This window comes from Oryctolagus cuniculus, chromosome 12 (assembly GCF_964237555.1).
Source record: "Oryctolagus cuniculus chromosome 12, mOryCun1.1, whole genome shotgun sequence".
NCBI classification, from domain to species: Eukaryota; Metazoa; Chordata; class Mammalia; order Lagomorpha; family Leporidae; genus Oryctolagus; species Oryctolagus cuniculus.
Genome location: NC_091443.1, coordinates 77,760,737 through 77,783,493, shown reverse-complemented (window position 1 = coordinate 77,783,493; position 22,757 = coordinate 77,760,737). Strand labels below are relative to the sequence as shown.

Genomic DNA, 22,757 nt, shown 5'->3' with positions numbered 1-22,757 from the left:
CATGATTCTCAGGATTGACGATGCCTTTGGGGGTCCGGGGTGAGTAAGATTGCGAATCCAGGTGCAGGTGATGAGCTGGAAAAAAAAAATCAGAGCTCAGAGTACTACAGATAGTGGTTAAGTTGAAAATGCAAGGGGAAAATGAGTTTGTGGAAAATGCATACTATAAAGAAACTGCATGGATTAAAAGTTTTTTTTCTTGCATTACAATAAACTTACCTCCAATTCCATTTTGCATGAACTTTTTGAAGTTCCCTCACAGGTGTGATGGGGAATAAGGTGCTAAGATATTTGGAGTGTAGTGAAAGGTATTGGTCAGAGGACAGATGAACAGAATCTGATTTGATTGGTAGAACAATTCATGCTGAATAGGAAGATTCAGGGTTGGCCTTGGGAGTGGATTGTGATGTAGGGATGAGGCAAAGGCCACTGATGCTGAGCAAGTCAGGGAACTGCTGGATTAAGATTTGTAGAGGTTCTTTATGGCAACACTGGCATCTGCCAAGATGGCAGTACTGTTAGGAGTGGAGATAAAAGCTATAAACCAGGTGGCAGAATTCTCAGTGAAGGCAAAGCTGTGATCTGGAGGATTAGTTACTTCTGGCTGCAAAAAAAAAAAAAAAAAAAAAAAATTCCTTAGACCGAGTAATACACAAACAGAAACGTGTACTCCTGGTTCTAGAGACTGGAGATGCCAAGATAAAGGCACCAGCAGATTCAGGGTCAGAGGGAGCTGCTGTGTGCCATAGAAGGCAGCTTTTTTGCTGTGTCCTCACGGGACAGAAAGTCTAAAAGGGATAGCAAGCTTCCACTTCCTCTTTAATCAGAGCACTGTTTGCACATTTGAGGGTGTTAGCATTGTGACCTGATCACCTGCTAGCAACCACATCATACCAGGGATTAGGCTTTAGTGTGGGACGCTGGGGGAACATGGGCATTCAGACCAGAGGTGACCAGTGGTGTGTTTTAGGGGAAGAGTGAGATCAGTTGAGGGATTTGGCATAACGGAAGATTGACATCTGAAACAAACGAATAGTGAAAATGAGGGGGAAGCTTATGTTATGTGCCCACTTGGTGATGGTCAGGGAGAAAAGGCAGCTCCTATGTGAGAGCATTGCCCTGGGGTGTTGTTCTACTCATGGGCTGTCATTCATACTTGGTGCAATGACTCAGGGAATAGACCTTGAACCTTTCTAATAATGTAATTGTCCTACATTAAATTTTTTCACCCTTAATTCTACAACTTTGAATTCCTTTACGACTTGAATATTTTCTCCAGTCCTCAAACTTCTTTTCAAGAGTGGTAGATATTTAGTTCTACAGCCTAAATGGAAGTTGATTTCTTTGAATGGGAAGTTCAGCAAATCATTGCAGTAATACATATTGATTGCTCCTGCTACAGCAGCTGGATCAATGCGAGGCATGAATGTCATTATTTCCTGCACTGTCTACATTCCCAAGTGTATTCCCTGAGAAGCATTGGTCAAGACTCTGAAGTTTTACTTGGAATAATTGTGACATAGTTGTTTCACTTCTGGAAGGCTCAGGGCAGTAGTCTGGTTATGACTGTTTGTAGCCAAGGCATTGTCAAAAGTCAAAGATCTTTCACTCTGCTTTGGGACTCAGAGACAGTGGATTTCAGTTCTTCTCCCTCTTCCTCCTCCTCCTGCTTCTCTTTTTCTTGGACAAAATTATAAATATCTATGCTTCCTCTGAAATGAATATTACCATTTATCTTTAACTGGAAAAGAAGTAAATAGATATGAAATGTAGTTTTGTCATAAATAGTATACTATAGAAACAGAATATTTGAGACCTTACTTTAGTTTTATTATTTTACTGATGAATATACAGAATCCAATTAAATGAAGAGAACTTCGAGATTGTCTTCCATTTAGGGCACAGCTGAGCCTGGGACCCAGCTTTGTGACTTTTTGTTGGTTATTCAATGATTGTGTGTGTGTGTGTGGAAATAGTGTGTAGTTGGAAACCAAGCAATGCATTGTCCCATGTTTTGCTCTCTTTTATATATGGCATGGAAAGGTGCAGATATTTTTGAAACTTATTCATATTTCTTTTATAATGTACAATTTTTGTTAACTTTTTGAAATTTTTTGACACAAAAATTTATCTTTTCATTCAATTTCCCATGAAATTTTCAGAGTACCTTCATGCTTAAAGAAGACTCATAAGTACTTGAAAGATGTTGACATTTTTGGAGAAGGCTTCAAACCTGTTTTTGGTGGTGGTGGTGGGTTATGGTTCTGAGAATGTTCTTGGTGTGTGTAAAGCATGTGGTGGGTGCTGGGGATCCAGAACAGTTTGAGTGTTGGTAAGCTGCTCAAGGGCCCAGAGCTGGAGGTGGTGGTGGTGGTGCAAAAGAAGCATAACTTTTTATGCCCAGAAATACTTTTGCAACATAATGCCAGGTCATGCTAAACTAGGGAATGGGCCCACTATGAGTGAATGGCATCTCTGGGAGTGTGGCTTCCACACAAAGTGTTCTGGGCCTCCAAGTCCTGATGATGGTGTAATGCCAACAGTTCTGAATATTCCCCCCAAGCTGTCAGATGGCGGTTTTATTTCTGCATGTGATTTTTATTTTCTTTAGGGAAAACTGAAGAGGTGGTTAGAGATGACAGTGGAGTGGCTGGAGTTAAATCTCTCAGTGTTTTCAAATGGTGTCACTAAGACGTTGTTGCTTTGGCCAGAGGTCCAATAGAACATTAATGGGAGGAGTGGGTTTTTCAGCTATGCTTTATCAAAGAAAGGGTTATTATCCATAACTCTATATATTTTCACATCCTGGTGATAGTATATTTTAAGTGAGGAAATAACCTTTAAGGATACGTCTTTTATTATTGCTACAACTGGTTGAAAAAAATTAGAAGATACTGATCACATGCTTTAGAACAATTGAACTTCCTTTGACTGGTTTTTTCCCCCCATTGACTGTAAACTGGCTGACTACTTTGGCACTATTTTCTCACAAACATAGTAACACAAACACAAGTAAATTATGAAAAATCCTTGTAATTATTAGGGAATGATACATTACTGGGAACTAAGCATTATCGCTGGGAGTATATGCAGATAAGCTCTTTGTAAAAGGAAAATCAGGCATTGAAATGTATTTCCTCAACACAAACCCTTTGTTGAAGGCACCATGGCTTTTCCAAGTTCAAGACCTGACTCCATCAATTATGGTTCTTAGAAGCATGTTCCAGTGGCTGACTGTGGCTGACTAAGCAGCAAATGAGTTCTTAAAAGGTCATTGGGAATCTCAGAAAATTGCTGGCCTGACAACAGAAGCAGCACTGTGGTTTGGTTCCCAGGAACCATGTGCAAAAGCACACATCAGTGGGACCACTGGTAATTTCCCAAGCACCAGTGCCACGTACATCCCAGATACTCACCCTTGGAATTGTTCCTGACAGCTAAAATCTGGACAGCTTTGCTGTCACCCACAGAAACACCACCACCACCACCACCAAAGGAATCTCCACAGAGCATCCTTTATCATGTGTCTCACTTTAAAATCTTGGTCTCACATAGAGTCCATGACACATGTCCATGTCTTATCCTCAAAGGATGTTGTAGTAGTGAATTGTCTAGGTTTTGCCTTGTGGACATTTGATTTAGAAGATTTCCCAAATAAAGCAAAGGTTTTTCAAAGTGATCTGATCCTCTAGAGAGCATTATAAATACAAAGTACATTGTGTATCCTTGGGAATCATGTAACTTCATCAAATCCTGTTTTCTCCATCTGTAGGATGGTATTTGTTATTCTTCTCTATATCCGCTCATAAAGATGGTATATAGGCAAATGAATTGTTATCCAAATCAAAGTCCAGGGTCTCAGTGGTACGTTCTTAACTAATGACTAGACACGACAGATCTGATTTTCATATTGACTTACAGACCTTCTGGAGGGTAGCAATGACAGCTTTGTGGGAAATTTATAATTTATTGTGTTCCCGAGTTATCATTAGGTTTCCCACTGCAGAATGGCAACCAATCAAAACAAAGGACCCAGGTAGTTCCTCTTTGCTTGTGAAAGCAGAGCTATAGAAGAATTCAGTGGATATGTGTCCTACTATGTGTGAGTATTGAGGAGTGAAAAGTTATGGCTCAGCACATCACAGAAGTTTGTTTACAATGTAGCTTCTCCCAGAGTGGCTTGAGAAAAATTTGGTCCTCTGTCTAGGGAAATGGAACCTTAAAGGCTTAGATTGTTTTATGGCTTTCTTGAGCATTTACCATGAGCAAGGAACTGTGTTAAGTACTTTCTATACAGCATTTCATTAAATTCTTCATGCAATATGCTAATTATACACTATTATCATCTCTGCTTTTTAGATGAGTAGATAGACATAGGCAGAACAAACAATTATCCCAAAGCCACAGGGGTATAAGTGACAGACCTGGCACTTGGAGTGAGGTCTGACAGGTGCTGTAGCTGTGCTTTTAACCAGTGTGTTTGCCATTTGATGAAACCCTCAGAGCTGTGATCACACAGAGGGCTGGTGTGCCCTGGAGTGTGAAAACATCACCGTGGAACCCACTGACACCTCCAACTGCTGTGTGGGTCCTGTGACCTTGACCCTAATCTGTCCAGGATCTGTGATTTTATTTTCCTTTTCATCTGACCTTTCCCTGAGACTTGATTCGGACATGGTTTTGCTCTTCTACATCTTACAACTTTGCTTGTCTTTTGTTTTCTGATTCCAGTTGGTTTCTGTCTTGGATCGAGATGTTTCTCCCCACATACTCAATTAACCCCTAACTACGAGTATTCTGGGCTTCTACATGAGCTCAGGACTGGTGCCAATATAAGTTGACTCCTTAGCCTTGAAATACTGGGGGTGAATGCAAAACCTTCAGTCATGGGAAAGCTTGTCTTTACTTTATCACTGTCAGTGAATGACTCCCACTATCCCCTGTGTACCTCATTTCTGCATGATTCATGGCCTTTGATTCTATTTTTTCCTATTGTATCATTACAGGAAAGGAAATCTTATCCATTCCTAGGACTTTAACTTTCCTCCCAGTCAAGGACTTCTAAATCAAGACAGTTGGCTTCAGTCTCTTTCTCAAGCCCTGCTAATGTTTAAAATATGGTCGACAGACGAGATCGGGTGCGTTCAGGGTGGTATGGCCATAGACACTGTTGGTGGGAATGCAAACTGGTTAAGCCACTATGGAAGGCAGTCTGGAGATTCCTCAGAAACCTGAATATAACCCTACCATTCAACGCAGCCATCCCACTCCTTGGAATTTACCCAAAGGAAATGAAATTGGCAAACAAACAAGCTGTCTGCACATTAATGTTTATTGCAGCTCAATTCACAATAGCTAAGACCTGGAACCAACCCAAATGCCCATCCACAGTAGACTGGATAAAGAAATTATGGGACACCAGGGGACTCCAATTCAATCCCATCAAGGTGGCATGTACCAATGCCATCTCACTAGTCCAAGTGATCAATTTCAGTTCACAATTGATCATAATGAAAGTGTGGGGAGCAATCCGGACTGGACTAAGTTACTGAAATTAAGACTTATTCAATGCATCTGCTCTCCCACAACATGGCGTTGGGAGAGAAGTAAACAGCTTCCGCACAGCTGCCTCCAGTTCAACTAATAAACTGTAGGACTTGCTCCTGATTGGAGAGCAGCGTACTCGGCGTGTGGGCAGCCGAGTTGGGATTGGCGGAGGAGGACTATAAAGGAGGAGAGAGACGGCATGCACCAGGAACATCTATAGGGAACATCTAAGGGGAACACCTGTGCAGCCCCCCAGAGAGCCGGCCGGCGGTGTGCTGCTCCCCTGCGGAAGTGGGGAATGTGGCCAGGGGGAACTGCCCTTCCACGGAGGTGGAAGGGATAGTAGCCAACCCGGGAAGAACCAGCAGTAAACCCGGGGAGGGCCGAGCAGACGAAAGAACAGCGCAGGGTCCTGTGTTGCTCCCCCACGAAGAGGGGGAGCGACATAATGGTGCCGTGACTCGGATTAGGAAACCTAGGACGGATAGGAAACTTAGGAGAGAAGAAACGGGAAGAAGCAGGAAAATACCGGAGAGAGAGATTAGCAAAGAGCCTAGGTGCCGGAAGAAGCTATTGAAAGCCTAGGCATAGACTCGGATATGGACTGTGGGAAAGAAGTTAGGATTGAAAGCGAAAGTGAAAGCTTTCGTAGACTCGGATGCGGACTATGGCGGGGAAGCTAGGAGACTGAAAGCGAAAGTGAAACCTGGAGGAGGCTTGGACTCGGATACGGACTGTGGGGAGTAGCCAGGAGAAATGAGAGGAATATTGTTGGAAGAAAACTTAAGGAAACATACCGGGTAGAGAAAAATGTTAGGGAGGATGAAGCCGCGAGTGCAGGCCAAGCCATCTTGGAATTCTTCAAGTCACCCCGGGGAGCAAGAGGCGAAGATCTGGAACCAGAGGCAGAGACGTGGGCCGCCAGAATTCGCCAGGTTAGTCCGGGGAACTTGGACTGAATGCCGGTGGTGGCGGAAACATTCGCGGAAGCAGCCGCGTGCAGAGAGAGCACGGGGCGTTGGCGCGAGGCCGTGGTTCAGACGCGAAAGGGTTAAGTGCGAGACCGCGGAGCGCGCGAAGCCAAGCCGCACAAAGCCGAGCCGCGCAGATGAGGCTCGGGCTGAAGCGGCGCAGAGCCGGGAACCCGCCGGCGGGGCGAGGCGCCGGGAAGCTGCGGGGATAAGAGAAACAGAAGCTTAGAAGTAAGATGAGAGAAATAGGAATGCTGGAAGATAGAAGTAAAATGGGAGAAACAGGAATGCCCGGAGATAGAGAAATAGAGAAATAGAAAGGCCTCCCTACAACACTGCAATGTGTGAGCTTGGATTCGGTCTGCCTGATTAAGTGAGGCGATGAGCACCTGGGCGGCTAGCAGCTTATGCGCCGCAGGTCACCGAAGACAGGCACGAATTAACATCAGTAAGGCTTCCCCACAATACCGCAATTAGAAGGCTTGGATTCGGTCTGCCTGATTAAGGCGGTAAGTGCCAGCAAGCAGCTCGACCAAAGTATGAGCTGCAGGTCACCGAAGATAGGCACGAACCAACACTAATAAGTCTCCCCCACAATACGGCAATGAGAAGGCTTGGATTCGGTTTGCCTGATAGGTTTTGTAAGCCCCTGCAGGCTCGACCAGAGCATGCGCTGCAGGGCACCGAACACAGGCACGCATCAGCGCCTAAAAACCTCCTCACAACATGGCGAAGAGAGGACCCGGATTCGGTTTGCCTGATAGGACTTGTAAGAGCCTGTGGCAACTCTAGCAAGTAGAGCAGAGTGTGTGCCGCGGGACACCGAAGACAGGCGCGTATCAACGCCAAAAAATAAAAAGAAAGGGGGATCTGTGGGGAGCAATCCGGACTGGACTAAGTTACTGAAATTAAGACTTATTCAATGCATCTGCTCTCCCACAACATGGCGTTGGGAGAGAAGTAAACAGCTTCCGCACAGCTGCCTCCAGTTCAACTAATAAACTGTAGGACTTGCTCCTGATTGGAGAGCAGCATACTCGGCGTGTGGGCAGCTGAGTTGGGATTGGCGGAGGAGGACTATAAAGGAGGAGAGAGACGGCATGCACCAGGAACATCTATGGGGAACATCTAAGGGGAACACCTGTGCAGCCCCCCAGAGAGCCGGCCGGCGGTGTGCTGCTCCCCTGCGGAAGTGGGGAATGTGGCCAGGGGGAACTGCCCTTCCACGGAGGTGGAAGGGATAGTAGCCAACCCGGGAAGAACCAGCAGTAAACCCGGGGAGGGCCGAGCAGACAAAAGAACAGCGCAGGGTCCTGTGTTGCTCCCCCACGAAGAGGGGGAGCGACAGAAAGGACTAAGAGTCAAAGGGAGCACATAAACAAGTCTAGTACCTGCTAATACTAACCGATAGAATAAATAAAGGGGAGAGTGATCCAACATAGGAAGTGAGATACTCAGCAGACTCATAGAATGGCAGATGTCCTAAACAGCACTCTGGCCTCAGAATCAGCCCTAAAGGCATTCGGATCTGGCTGAAAAGCCCATGAGAGTATTTCAGGCATGGAAAGCCAAGACACTCTGGCAAAAAAAAAAAAAAAAAAAAAACAACAACAACAAAACACACACACACACAAAACAACAACAACAAACAAAAAAACCCCACAAAACCTAAATGAAAGATCTCTGTGAGTGAGATCCCAGTGGAAAGAACAGGTGTTCAAAGAAGGAGGTACCTTTCTCTGAAGGGAGGAGAGAACCTCCACTTTGACTATGACCTTGTCTAAACAAGATAAGATTCGGAGAACTCAAAAGGCTTCCATAGCCTTGGAAACTCATGACTGGAGCATAGGGAGATTACTGATGCCATAAACAGTAGTGTCAATTTGTAAAGTCAACAACAGGAGTCACTGTGCACTTACTCCTCGTGTAGGATCTCTGTCCTTAATGTGCTGTACATTGAGATTTAATGCTATAATGAGTACTTAAACAGTATATTTCACTTTGTGTTTCTATGGGGGTGCAAACTGTTGAAATCTTTACTTAATGTATACTAAACTGATCCTCTGTAAAAAAAAAAAAAAGAAAAAAGAAATTATCAATTCCCAACTTGACTCTCACTGGGATTAAACATGACAATAGGTCTGATCTGATTTCATCATCATTTAAAAAATCATCTATTATTTTTCACTTTATGTTTCTGTGTGGGAGCAAACTGTTGAAATCTTTATTTAATGTATGCTAAACTGATCTTCTGTATATAAAGAGAATCGAAAATGAATCTTGATGTGAATGGAAGGGGAGAGGGATTGGGAAAGGGGAGGGTTGCAGGTGGGAGGGACGTTATGGGGGGGAAGCCATTGTAATCCATAAGCCGTACTTTGGAAATTTATATTCATTAAATAAAAAAAAAATTATGGGACATGTACTCTATAGAATACTATACAGCAGTCAAAAACAACGAAATATGGCCATTTGCAACAAGATGGAGGAATCTGGAAAACATCATGCTGAGTGAATTAAGCAAGTCCCAAAGGGACAAATATCATATGTTCTCCCTGATCGGTGACAACTAACTGAGCAGCAAAGGGGAAACCTGTTGAAGTGAAATGGACACTATGAGAAACAGTGACTTGATCAGCTCTTGTCCTGACGGTTGATGTACAATGTAATACTTTATCCATTTTAGTATTTTCTCTTTGTTTTGTTCTAGTACTATTGGTTGAACTCTGTGATTAACACACAATTATTCTTAGGTGTTTAAATTTTAACTGAAAAATGATCCCTGGTAAATATAAGAGTGGGAATAAAAGAGGGTGGAGATGTACAATTTGGGACATGCTCAATCAGACTTGCCCCAAATGGTGGAGTTAGAAACGTGCCAGGGGATCCCAATACAATCCCATCAAGGTGGCATGTACCAATGCCATCTCACTAGTCCAAGTGATCAACTTCAGTTCACAATTGATCACACTGATAGGTCTAAGAGTCAAAGGGATCACACAAACAAGACTAGTGTCTGCTAATACTAACTGATAGAATGAAAAAGGGAGAGAATGATCCACCATGGGAAGCGGGATACACAGCAGACTCATAGAATGGCAGATGTCCTAAATAGCACTCTGGCCTCAGAATCAGCCCTTAAGGCATTGGATCTGGCTGAAGAGCCCATGAGAGTATTTTAGGCATGGAAAGCCAAGACAATCTGGGGAAAAAAAAGAAGACCTAAATGGAAGATCTCTGCGAGTGAGATCCCAGTGGAAAGAATGGGGCCATCAAAGAAGGAGGTACCTTTCTCTGAAGGGAGGAGAGAACTTCCACTTTGACTATGACCCTGTTAGAATAAGATCAACGTCAGCGAACTCAAAAGGCTTCCATAGCCTTGGCAACTCATGACTAGAGCCTAGGGAGATTACTGACGCCATAAGCAAGAGTGTCAAATTGTTAAGTCAACAACAGGAGTCACTGTGTACTTACTTCTCATGTGGGATCTGTCCTTAGTGTGTTGTCCAATGTGAAGTAATGCTATAATTAGTACTGAAACAGTATTTTACACTTTGTGTTTCTGTGTGGGTGCAAACTGATGAAATCTTTACTTAATATATACTGAATCGATCTTCTGTATATAAAGATAATTGAAAATGAATCTTGTTTAGACAAGGTCATAGTCAGGGATCACATTTCAGTTAATTTTCAACACTTAAGAATAACTGTGTGATAATTACAGAATTAAACCAGTCATATTAAGTAGAACAGACAAAAAAAAATACTATGAGGGATAATATATTAAGTTGTCCATTAGCAGTCAGGGCTATGCTGATCAAATCACCATTTCCCATAGTGTCCATTTCACTTCAGGAGGTTTCCTTTTTGGTGTTCAGTCAGTTGTCACCGATCAGGGAGAACATATGGTATTTGTCCCTTTGGGACTGGCTTACTTCACTCAGCATGATGTGTTCCAGATTCCTCCATTTTGTTGCAAATGACTGGATTTCGTTGTTTCTTACTGCGGTATAGTATTCTAAAGAATACATATCCCATAATTTCTTTATCCAGTCTACCATTGATGGGCATTTAGGTTGGTTCCAGGTCTTGGCTATTGTGAATTGTGCTGCAATAAACATTAGGGTGCAGACCGCTTTTTTCTTTATCAATTTAAACTCCTTTGGGTAAATTCCAAGGAGTGGGATGGCTGGGTCGAACGGTAGGGTTATATTCAGGTTTCTGAGGAATCTCCAGACTGACTTCCATAGTGGCTTGACCAGTTTGCATTCCCACCAACAGTGGGTTAGTGTCCCTTTTTCCCCACATCCTCGCCAGCATCTGTTGTTGGTAGATTTCTGTATGTGAGCCATTCTAACCGGGGTGAGGTGAAACCTCATTGTGGTTTTGATTTGCATTTCCCTGACAAGATAAGAGTCGGAGAACTCAAGGGGCTTCCATAGCCTTGGAAACTCATGACTGGTGCATAGGGAGATTATTGATGCCATAAACAGGAGTGTCAATTTGTAAAGTCAACAACAGGAGTCACTGTGCACTTACTCCTCATGTAGGATCTCTGTCCTTAATGTGCTGTACACTGAGGCTTAATGCTATAACGAGTACTCAAACAGTATATTTCACTTTGTGTTTCTATGGGGGTGCAAACGATTGAAATCTTTACTTAATGTACACTAAACTGATCTTCTGTAAAAAAAAAAAAAAAAAAAGAAATTATCAATTCCCAACTTGACTCTCACTGGGATTAAACATGACAATAGGTCTGATCTGATTTCATCATGATTTAAAAAAAAATCATCTATTATTTTTCACTTTATGTTTCTGTGTGGGAACAAACTGTTGAAATCCTTACTTAAGGTATACTAAGCTGATCTTCTGTATATTAAGATAATCGAAAATGAATCTTGATGTGAATGGAAGGGGAGAGGGAGTGGGAAAGGGGAGGGTTGTGGGTGGGAGGGACGGTATGGGGGGGAAAGCCATTGTAACCCATGAGTCGTACTTTGGAAATTTATATTCATTAAATAAAAGATAAAAAAAAAATAAAAAAAAAAAAGAAAATGAATCTTGATGTGAATGGAATGGGAGAGGGAGCAGTAGATGGGAGGGGTATGAGTGGGAGGGAAATTATGGGGGGGGGAAGCCATTGTAATCCATTAACTGTAGTTTGAAAATTTATATTTACTAAATAAAAAAATTAGCAGTGTGAAAAAAAAATATGGTCGACAGTAGTCACCTATTTTTGTAACACCCACAGCAGGACCAAAACAAACTCGTCATCTTATTTTTGTCTTAGAGCTCATTCCCTCCTTTCCCACTGCCTTTACCCATGATTGACTTTACTCTTTGACCTCTGACATCTAAAGAACAGACCCTATGCATTTGACTTGTTGAGTGTTCTGAACAAAATGGCTGCAATGCCCTGTCTAAGAAGGTTCATTTCCACCCCTCTACTCTGGTCTTTGGTGAACAATAGAATTCATAAGGATGGAGTCTATTTTGTAACTGAGAAGTAGGTGAAATCAGAAAGTTTAATGTAAAGTCAATGTAACTCACTAGATTGGGACAACCAGGTCAGGTGGAATATTATTAATATTTGTTACGGTGAGCAACTGATTTGAACCCTCTGTACTGACATCTGGCCAACAGATTTAACTCACACTTATTCCATGGGATTAAAGAGCCAGCCATTACTACTGTATTCCTGTTCTAGATTCTCTCATTTGTTTTTTAAAAGGTTTATTTATTTATTTGAGAGGCACAAAAGACAGACAGAGAAAGGGAGGAACAGAGAAAGAGGTCTTCCATCTGCTGGTTCACCAAATGGCCGCAATGGCCAGAGATGGGCCGATCTGAAGCCAGGATCCATGGGCTTCTCCTGGGCCTCCCACTTGGGTGCAGGGCCCCAAACATGTGGGCCATCTTCCACTGCTTTCCCAGGCCATTAGAAGGGAGCTGGGTCAGAAGTAGAGCATCCGGGACTTGAACTGGCACTCATAAGGGATGCTGGCCCCACAGGCGGACTTAACCTACTACATCACAGCACTGGTCCTTAGGTTCTCTCATTTGAACAAATCTTTTATCCCAAATGTAAATAGGTAGGATTTTTGTTTTGGAGGAGGCAATAGGTGTTTTATCAGTTTGGTAGCTAGAAAAACTACAGGATTGATTATTGGATTTTAAATGGATTTGTCATCTACATTGGCAGACTGAAGCAGATTTTGACTTGCTTTAAAATAAAGTTAAATTTAATTCTGTCATCGTATCCCAAGAGACTTGTCCTTTTGAATTATTTAGCTCTTGCTAACAGTCCTGTGACATGTTATCCCTCAGCTGTGATGGATTGAGATAGGGTAAGTTTGCTCTTAATGCCAGAGAATCCCCAAGACACCACTTCAAATTGAGTTCATGAATTATTGTCTCCTATTTGAGTCCGTCACATTATTAATTACAATCAGGAATAATTTTAGTGTCTATTATGAAATGATGAGCTGTCTCCTTAGTGTTGAAGTTATGACATACATATCGAATGATTGTGTCATGTGATATGGGGCTGCAGGAATATGGTGATAGAAATACTTGGGAACATTTTTGTGATGATTACAGCTGACCAAATCTGGGGAGCTTTGCTAAGTGTGGAAAAGGGTGCCTTCTGCCATCCTGATAGGTTACACATAAATTTGGGGCATCTTCTGGTGGTGTTTACCTATCTCTTGATCTTATCATATAGTGATAAACTGAGTTAATATTTATATTACATATACATACTATGTAATGTGTCATGTAGTTTATAATCATGTACAACTAATATAAATGTAAATTTACAGATAAAAAATTTTTAAAAAAATTTTCCTCTTTAACTTATCCCCTTGGACTCTTGGCAGAGGTACCGACATGATTCCCATAGTTATGCCTTATATGTCCGTATAAATTAGTCCATCAGGTGCAGGGACCAGCTGATACTTCTTCAGCCCTCTCTGTTGATTACTCATACAAGGCTGCTTGAGAAAGCTTTGTCATTTGTCATGCTGCCAGCGCTCAGTTTTTGGTCTCATTTTTAAAGCTTTTTTTTTTTTTAAATTTTAAAACTTAACAATCTTTAGCATTTTGCCATACTCACTTAATATGTAGATATTATATACATATACATATATAGTACTTTTTCTTGAAAACAGGGATATTAATATTGCAAAGTGAAGGATTCATGACAGTGATCATACTGTGGGCCAAAAAAAGTGTATTTACATGTATATGGTCTTATTCAATGAAGCAATATTTACATGTTAATTGATAAGACATATAACTTTTTTCTCTGTGTATGAACTTCCTCAAATAAGAAAAAACATGTTATATTTGTCTTTCTTGGTCTGGATTATTTCACTTAGCCTTATGCTCCTCATTTCCATCTATTTTGTTGCAAATGTCATGGTTTCTTTCTTTTTATGGCTGAGTAATATTCCATAGCATACACATACCATAGTCTTTTTTTTTCCTTTTTTTAAACTTATTTAATGAATATAAATTTCCAAAGTACAGAATATTGATTACAATGGCTCCCCCCCATAACTTCCCCCAACCCGCAACCCTCCCCTTTCCCTCTCCCTCCCCCCTTCCATTCACATCAAGATTCATTTTCAATTCTCTTTATATACAGAAGATCAGTTTAGCATATATTAAGTAAAGATTTCAACAGTTTGCACCCACATGGAAACACAAAGTGAAAAATACTGTTTGAGTACTAGTTATAGCATTAAATCACAATGTACAGCACATTAAGGACAGAGATCCTACATGAGGAGTAAGTGCACAGTGACTCCTGTTGTTGACTTAACAAATTGACACTCTTGTTTATGGCCTCAGTAATCACCCTAGGCTCTTGTCATGAGTTGCCAAGGCTTTTGAGTTCACCAACTCTGATCATATTTAGACAAGGTCATAGTCAAAGTGGAAGTTCTCTCCTCCCTCCAGAGAAAGGTACCTCCTTCTTTGATGACCTGTTCTTTTCACTGGGATCTCACTCGCGGAGATCTTTCATTTAGGTTTTTTATTTTTTTGCCAGAGTGTTTTGGTTTTGGCTTTCCATGCCTGTAATACTATCAAGGGCTTTTCAGACAGATCCGTGTGCCTTAAGGGCTGATTCTGAGGCCAGAGTGCTGTTTAGGACATCTGCCATTCTATGAGTCTGCTGTGTATCTCGCTTCCCACATACCATAGCTTTTTCATCCAGTTATCAGTTGGTAGACATCAGGTTGATTCCATATCACAGCTATTGGGCATTGAGCTGCTATAAACATGGGAGTGCATGCATTCTCTCCTATGCTGATTTCATTTTATTTTGCTATATTCCCAGGAGTGGGATAGCAGGGTCATATCATTGATCTATTTTCAGTTTTCTGAGGAATCCCTGTAGTGTCTTCCATAATGATACCCTTTGCAATGTCTTAACTGGATTATTTGTTTTGTAGTTGTTGAGTCTCTTGAGCTCCTTATCTATTCTGGATATTAATCATTTTTTGGATGCATCATTTGAAAATATTTTCTCCCATTCTGTTAGCTATCTCTTTGTTGATTGTCTTTCTTTCTGTACAAGAACTTCTTAGCTTGTTTATAATCCCATTTCTCTATTTTTGCTTTCACTGCCTGTGTTTCTGTCATCTTATCCAAGAAGTCTTTGCCTGTTGCTGATGTCTTATGATGTTACCCCTATATTTTCCTCTACTAATTTAATAGTTTCAAGTGTTTTTGAGGTGATTTTTTTTTGTATAGGGTATAAGATAGGGGTCTTATTTCAAACGTCTGCCTCTGGAAATCCAATTTTCCCAGCACCATTTGTTGAAGAGACTCTCCTTTCTCCAGGGAATACTTTTAGTTAGTTTGTCAAAAATTAGTTGGTTGTAGATACCTGGATTTATTTCTGGGGTTTCTATTCTGTTCCATTGGTCTACATGTCAATTTCTTTGGCAGTACCAGGCTTTTTTGATTAGAGTAGCCAAGCACTATATCTTGATATCTGGTGTTGTGGTGCCACCAGCTTTTTTTGGTTATTTAGATTGCATTGGCTAGTCAGGATCTTTTGTGTTTCCATATGAATTTTAGGCTTGTTGTTTTCTAGATCTGTGATGAATGTCCTTGGAATTTTGATGGGAATTGCATTGAATCTCTAATTTGTTTTGGGTATTATGGACATTTTGATTATATTAATTCTTCAGTCCATGAATGTGGAAGATTACTCTAATTTATGTGTCTTCTTTCATTGATGTTTTGTAATTTTCATTGTTTAGACCTTTCACATCCTTGGTTAAATTTATCCCAAATTATTTACATCTTTGGTAGTTATTGTGAATGGGACTGATCTTATACATTATTTCTCAGCCAGATCATCATTAATATATAAGAATGTTACTGATTTTTGTGTAACTTTGCTGAATTCTGTCATCAATTCTAACAGGTTAGGGGAGTCTTTTTGGTTCCCTTGTATAAAGAATCTTGTCACCTGAAAACAAAGAAAATTTGACTTCCTCTTTTCCAATTTGTATCCCTTTGATTTTTTTCCCCTTGCCTAATGGGTCTTGCTAAAATTTTAAAACTATGTTGAATAGTAGTGGTGAGAGTGGGCCTCCTTGTCTGGTTCCAGGTTTTTTCTTTTTTTTTTTTTCCTCATGGATGTGTTGTTATTTTTTTTTAAATAAAACATCACTTCATTTATTACAGTGAATAGTAAATGAGAGGCAGTAATTCAAGAGGGCCGTAGAAAGCTTTTTCATCCACGGAATAGCACAAAGGACAAGTACTCTCACCACCATGCTTTTGCTTCTGTTTTTCTTTTGACCTCTATTCTCTTATATCAGTCTGCTGCTTCCAAAATGGCATTTTTCCTTCAAATTTTGTATTTGTTAGAAGGCTAGTCTGTTAGCTTGCTTTAACAATATGATAATGGTCTCTGAGTTAGCTGAGGAACCTGGACAAGTCTTCTTTGATTTCAGCTTCATCCCAAGGCCCATGAATATTTTCCTTAAAAAGCTGCAGGCGAATGAGGTAGAAAGGGCAGAGACACGAGATGGAAATCAGCAGAAGGGCAAAGAGTATGGCTCCCACAACACTAATGGACAGCAGGCCTCCCAAGGCTGAAAATGCAAAAAGCAGTGTGACCCCCACATAACTGCGGGGAGTACATGCCTTCTGTTTCTTCGGCAACATGGGCCACAGGGCAAAAATCTGGATGGCAAATGTCACCATGATGAAGGCATGCAGGGACCAGGGGAGGCGGTGAGGCTAGGCAGAGAGAAGCGAAGATGGCCATGTTTAAGGACAGTGTGCTGGACACAATGGCAGCATTGGCACCATAATCAAAGAAGATGAGGTGGCCTAAGAGCATGAAAACGGACATGGCATAGATGGTGTCAGTGCTGACAGATTCTGTAAGAGTCTTTAGCACTGGTGAAAAACCGTAAGTGAAAGTAATGAAAGCTGCCGCTGCGGCTCACTAGGCTAATCCTCCACCTTGCGGTGCCGGCACACCGGGTTCTAGTCCCGGTCGGGGCGCCGGATTCTGTCCCGGTTGCCCCTCTTCCAGGCCAGCTCTCTGCTGTGGCCTGGGAAGGCAGTGGAGGATGGCCCAAGTGCCTGGGCCCTGCACCCCATGGGAGACCAGGAAAAGCACCTGGCTCCTGGCTCCTGCCTTCGGATCAGCGCAGTGCGCCGGCCGCAGCGCGCTGGCCATGGCGGCCATTGGAGGGTGTACCAACGGCAAAGGAAGACCTTTCTCTCTCTCTCTCTCTCTCACTATCCACTCTGCCTGTCAAAAAATTAAGAAAAAAAAAAGTAATGAAAACCAGAGCACTCTTCAGGTCAGCCCACCGGCTCTGCCCACTCTTCTTCCGCCCTTCACCTCCATCAATGAGATCGAACAAAATGTACCCAATCAACGAAGAAGCCAGGCCAGTCCCAAAAGGCCAGTGAGGTGCCAGAAGACCCTCATCCATATACCATCAAATAACCACAAAAACACAGACACTGCAGAGCTGCTGTACCACAACACTGGACTCAAATACCACAGCCCAGTATTGGTATTTCCGGGCATAGATATTTTTCCGGAGCTCTTCCAGGAACCTCCGGTCCACAGAGTTATCAGGGAAAGGCTGTCGCTCATATAAGACCTTCTGCCACCTGACCTCCTTGGTGTTAGTTACAGGAAGGGCACACGTTATCCTCTCCTTCACTCAGGCCAGTTCAGTCTCCCTTGCAGAAGTCCATGTGTTCTTGCTCTTTATGAAGGTTTGAAGTAAGACCTCTCTGGAAATTCCATGCTGTGCTGTGGCTGATGTTCTACCTACCTTTCCTTGTTTTCAAAGGCAGCAACCCAGGCTAGGTCTGCAAAGATGAATTTGTTCTCTGAGGCAGGATAACACAGCCAAGTTCCTTATTTCTTCCATGAAGACCACCATAGGTTTTACTTTGCAAGCCCGACACCCTGCGAGCCCCCCTCACTGCAGCACGGCCCCCAACCCAAGCATCTCACGGCTGCTGGTCCATGGCCCAGAAAAGTTGCAAGGCACGCCAGCAGGGTCGGGCTGGACCAGGGTCGGCTAGCGTACCTTAGAACAGGGTGTCCCCAGGGGCGCCCCACTTGCCCTCCGGGCCTCCCCCGCCCTCCAACACCCTTAAGCCAGCCTTGCGCCAGCAAGGGACGGCAGAGGAGGAGCAGGCCGGGAAACTACAGCCCACGGGGGACCCACCTGCCCACAAGTTCCCAGGGCTGCACGGCTGGGAGAGGGCGGCCGCCTGCCTCTGGTTCCAGGTTTTACAAGAAATGTTCCTAGCTTTTTTCTGCTCAGTATGATGCTGGCTATAGCCTTGTCATATATTGCCTTTATTGTGTTGAGGTATGTCCCTTCTATACCCGATTATTCGAAGTTTTTTTTTTTTTTTTTTTTTTTTTTTTTTTTTTACCATGAAAACATGTTGTATTTTGTCAAATGCTTTCTCTGCATCTATTGGGATAATATGATTTTTATCTTTCATCTTGTTGATGTACTACATATGTTGCTTTGTGTATGTTGAATCATCTATGGGATAAATCCCACTCAAGAGTGAATGATATTTTTTGTTGTTGTTTTGTTTTGTTTTGCTTTTCTTTTCTTTCTGTTTGTTTTTGGATGATCTTTTTGCTGTGTTGGATTTGTTTTGCTTGTATTTTGTTGAGTATTTTTACATCAGTGTTCATTAGGGATATTGTTTTATAGTTCTCTGTTTTTATTGTATTTTTTCTCTTTTTACTTCTGAAAACACTAGTGCATTGGGCACCAGATTGGTTTCAGTTTTTTTTTTTTTTTGTAGAAGTTAAGTGAATGACCACTTCCCCTTTACAGTCTCCAAAGACATAGACTGTTATGCTTATGCCCCATCTCCCAAAGTCCATTTGCATCTGTCATCATCCCTAGACCATAGTCTTATAAAGACTCCTGTGAAAAACAGTTGCATCAGTTTTAAGACTTTACCCTGTAGCCACAGGGCTCATATGTAGTAGAAGGACTTTAACCAATTATTCAGAAATTTTCTGAGCTTATATATATATGGGTACTTCAAAAATTCATGGAAAATAGAATTAAAAGACAGGTTAATTTGGTATAAAGTTTTTTGAAATCCATGCATACAAGGGCTCTTCAAAAAGTTAATAGTAAGTGCATATTAGGAATAAACTGTGCATTGGTTTATATGTATGTATATAATATTTATATCTTCTCATTACTGATGGTAGCGCAGTTTCTGCCTAATCTGAATGGACAAGGTAATACAGGACGGTGAAATAAGATCTCAGAAGGCTGAAAAATCAAATATACTTCACAGAAAACCCAAGTTCAAATAGAATCAATTCAATGGATACTCAGAAATAAATTTAGCCTCTGAACCACTTGAATACTTTCTGATGTCTATGTGTTGGGGATTTTTTTTTTTTTTTTGCAGACTTCAGTGTCTTGGGAAATAGAATATGGCACAGTTTGAAATGATCACGCAACTTTCTTAAGTGGCTTTCTTCTCCTGAAAGATAAAAATCTCAAGGGCTATTGGTTGATGGAGTTCTCACTGGAAACAATATGGCCACTGCATTGGAACCAGAGTTAGGAATAGGAGGATCGAGCTTCCCTCTTCTTCGATGTCCTTGGAGTTCCTAGAATTCTCTGGGTGTGGTGGTTTGCTGGGAACCATGTAGGCTTGCAACAAGGGATGCCGGCACTTAAACATCCTCCCTCAGTAGGCAGTGGGAGCCCATTGGGGTTAGAGAATGGGCTGTTTCTGAAGTTAGTGCTGGTAGAGATGACTTCAGTTGGTGGTTTCAATGTCTCTACAGCTCCCTCTTTACACCACACATTCAGGGATTAAAGCATTATATTTTATTAGGATAGATAGATGAAAATATGTATATGTAAGTTCATTGATGAGCTCAAAGATATGTTCTCTTTGCCCTTCATATAGGTACAAGACTACATTTCTAGTTAGGAGACTGACTGAGGTTTATAACTCATCTGAACATGATTTGGATCTCTAGATGAGAAATATTGAAAATGTATTTTTTTCTTTCAGAATAATGTTTGAAGACAGGCTCCACAGAATTGAGTTGAGAAAGAAGGGCAATGCATTTATTTCAGCAGAAAATTGATTTGGTTGAAAGCATGATATATTGACATCTTAGGTCATAAACATGAGTGGTATTAAGAAGAGTGATTTAATTCTTCTCAAATTTAAAAAAAAGTTATTGTGGATATTGGTTGGGTACGTGTGATTAATTCCCTCTATCGCTGCATCAAGCACAATTGATTTTGGCCAGAAATGAAGTAACCACAAATATCCAACTATTTATCTACAGGAAATAAAGCCACCAAAATATTGCATTTCACTGGCCAAGACTGTTCAGACATGCTGGCAGTGAATCATTAGAAAATAAATGGTTTCTTTTCCCACTGAAAATGAGTTCTCAAAGGGTGTTTGGCTTGCTGTTCCTGTATAGTGTAGATTGGAGGTATCTCAATTATTCTAGATGACTTCTCTAGCAATGACTAGAGCACCCAACTGACCATAGCAATGGAGGAGTGCAGCAGCCAAAGGTTTAGTTCAAAATGAGTAAGGCTGAAAAGGTCAAGACACCATCTTGCCCCTGCTTCAGATTGGGCAGTTCTCATTGCCTTGAGGGTAATTATTTCAAAGATCCTTTTTCGAGTTCTTACTGTATACTGCATTCATAGTAAGGCACTAGGGAGGTGAAAATGAGTGAGGCATCGTCCCAGCCCTTGACTCTAAGTGGTAGCAGACATACACAGTCAGAAATTAGTATTAACTATGCTAGTGATTATATGATGCTTTACATGTGTCTAGCACCATTTGAAGAACTTTGTGTATATTGACTAAAATTCAAAGAAATAGGTGGAGAGATACAGAATAGGAAAGTGAAATGAAAACTAAGCAATTGGGGGTTAGAAGATGAGGGAAAACCACAGACTGTAGATAACATGTGGCCAGGGCCTTAATGAGTGAGTAGGAGTTGGCCTGGTTGATAGGATGTGGAGTGAGAAGGTAAAGTCTTCAAAACAGAAGGAAGAGCTGAAGTTGTGAAAGCATGTGGTAGGTTCATCATGTGTTCAAAGTATGTGGTAGGTTCAAGACATAATAGAAATTTCCAATGAGGTGAATGATTGTTGGGAAACTTTCAAGTGCAGTGGTGTGCATGGTTTATAATACTGGGACTGATGGACGCAGAGAAGGAAAAAATATCCCTCCCATCATCCAATAAAAAAATCAAACAGGGATATGTTCTGGGATTCTGAACAACATTTTAGAAACCACGTTTTTCTTCTCATAAAATGAACAGATTTCAGCCGAGAAGGGCTTTGTTTTTAATGCCTCCATTCCCCTCCCCTCAATCAACATTCGTTATATCTTTGTAAGACATTTATTATGTCTTTGTAAGAAGTGGATTTCCTTGCAAATCTGTTTCCACAGTTATATAAACCTGCTTTTTTAAGGCAAATGAACTTCTAGAGGCCAGGGTATTGAAAAGCGTTCCATTTGTATATTTGTGCGCCTGAAGCTGACTGTGGAATCTTGATATGTGAGACTCACATTAGCGCCTGACAACAGCACAGAGGGTCTGATAATAGATGATAGAATTTTCCTCTGTGACCTTAACCTCAGAGAGCACATGCTCTGGAAACCTCAATTTCCCTTAACTGATTATGAGGGTAGGTCTTGTCATCCAGCAGGTTAAGGCACTGGACTGGACACCTTGATCCATATTGGAGTGGGTGGGATTGAGTCTCACTTCTGATTCTGATAGAACTTTCTGCTAACACATCCTGGGAGGCAGGAGATGATGACCCAAGTATTTGGGTTCCTGCCATCCATATGGGAAACATGGGTGTGAACCATGTATTTAGGGAGTGAACCAGGGGGTGGAAGGTCAGTCTCTATCTCTCTCTCTCTTCCCCCCTCCCCCATCCCTCCCTTTCTCTTCCCCCCCTCTTGTTCTCCTTTCAAACAAAGAAATAAGTATGAAAAATATAAATTAACTGACTATGGAATGATCAGCCAAACTTGCTTATAGGTCTAGACATTAATGTCTCTTGGAAATCGTTTGTTTTCTTAGTTTATAAGACATGGTGGATACAGCATGTTAAGGGAATATCTTCTTAAACCACATTTCTTTTTATTTTCTTAAGTGGTGTATTTTAAATTCTATGTTTTAATTCTGAGTGAAGAAATTAAGAAGATATGAATAATTGGAAAACATCATATCATGGTTGATTTTCTTAATGTTGTAGGTTTGTCATTTTTCCATAAATTGTCTACAAATTAAATGCAATTCTAATTTAAAATTCCAGCAGTACTTTGAGAACACAAAAATCTTACTTTAAATTTATATGTCAGAATACTAAGTCTGTTCTGAATCGCTAAGTAGATTTTGAAATAAGCAAGTACAAGGAGGAAGAGCATATATTACCAGATACGATGAAATATGTCAAACCCATAGCAATGAAATCAGTATGGAGGGGGCCCAGAAGTAGACAACAAAACAGAGTTGAGAGAATATAAAGAGAATTGCTCACGTGAGACCCTGGTATGGGGTTTAAAACAGCACCACATAGCAATGGAACATGATGGACCATTTGGTCAGTGGGGTTAAGGAAATGTGACAGGGAGAAAAATAAAGCTGGACTCCTTATTATCCCCACCCTTAACCCCTGGCAATCA

At 41.4% G+C, this 22,757-nt stretch overlaps 1 pseudogene; it reads right to left on the bottom strand.

Moving 5' to 3' along the window:
- Positions 1–16,298: 16,298 nt before the first annotated feature.
- LOC100343492 (phosphatidylinositol N-acetylglucosaminyltransferase subunit C-like) lies at positions 16,299–17,497 on the bottom strand (annotated as a pseudogene).
- Between the last annotated feature and the right edge of the window lie 5,260 nt (positions 17,498–22,757).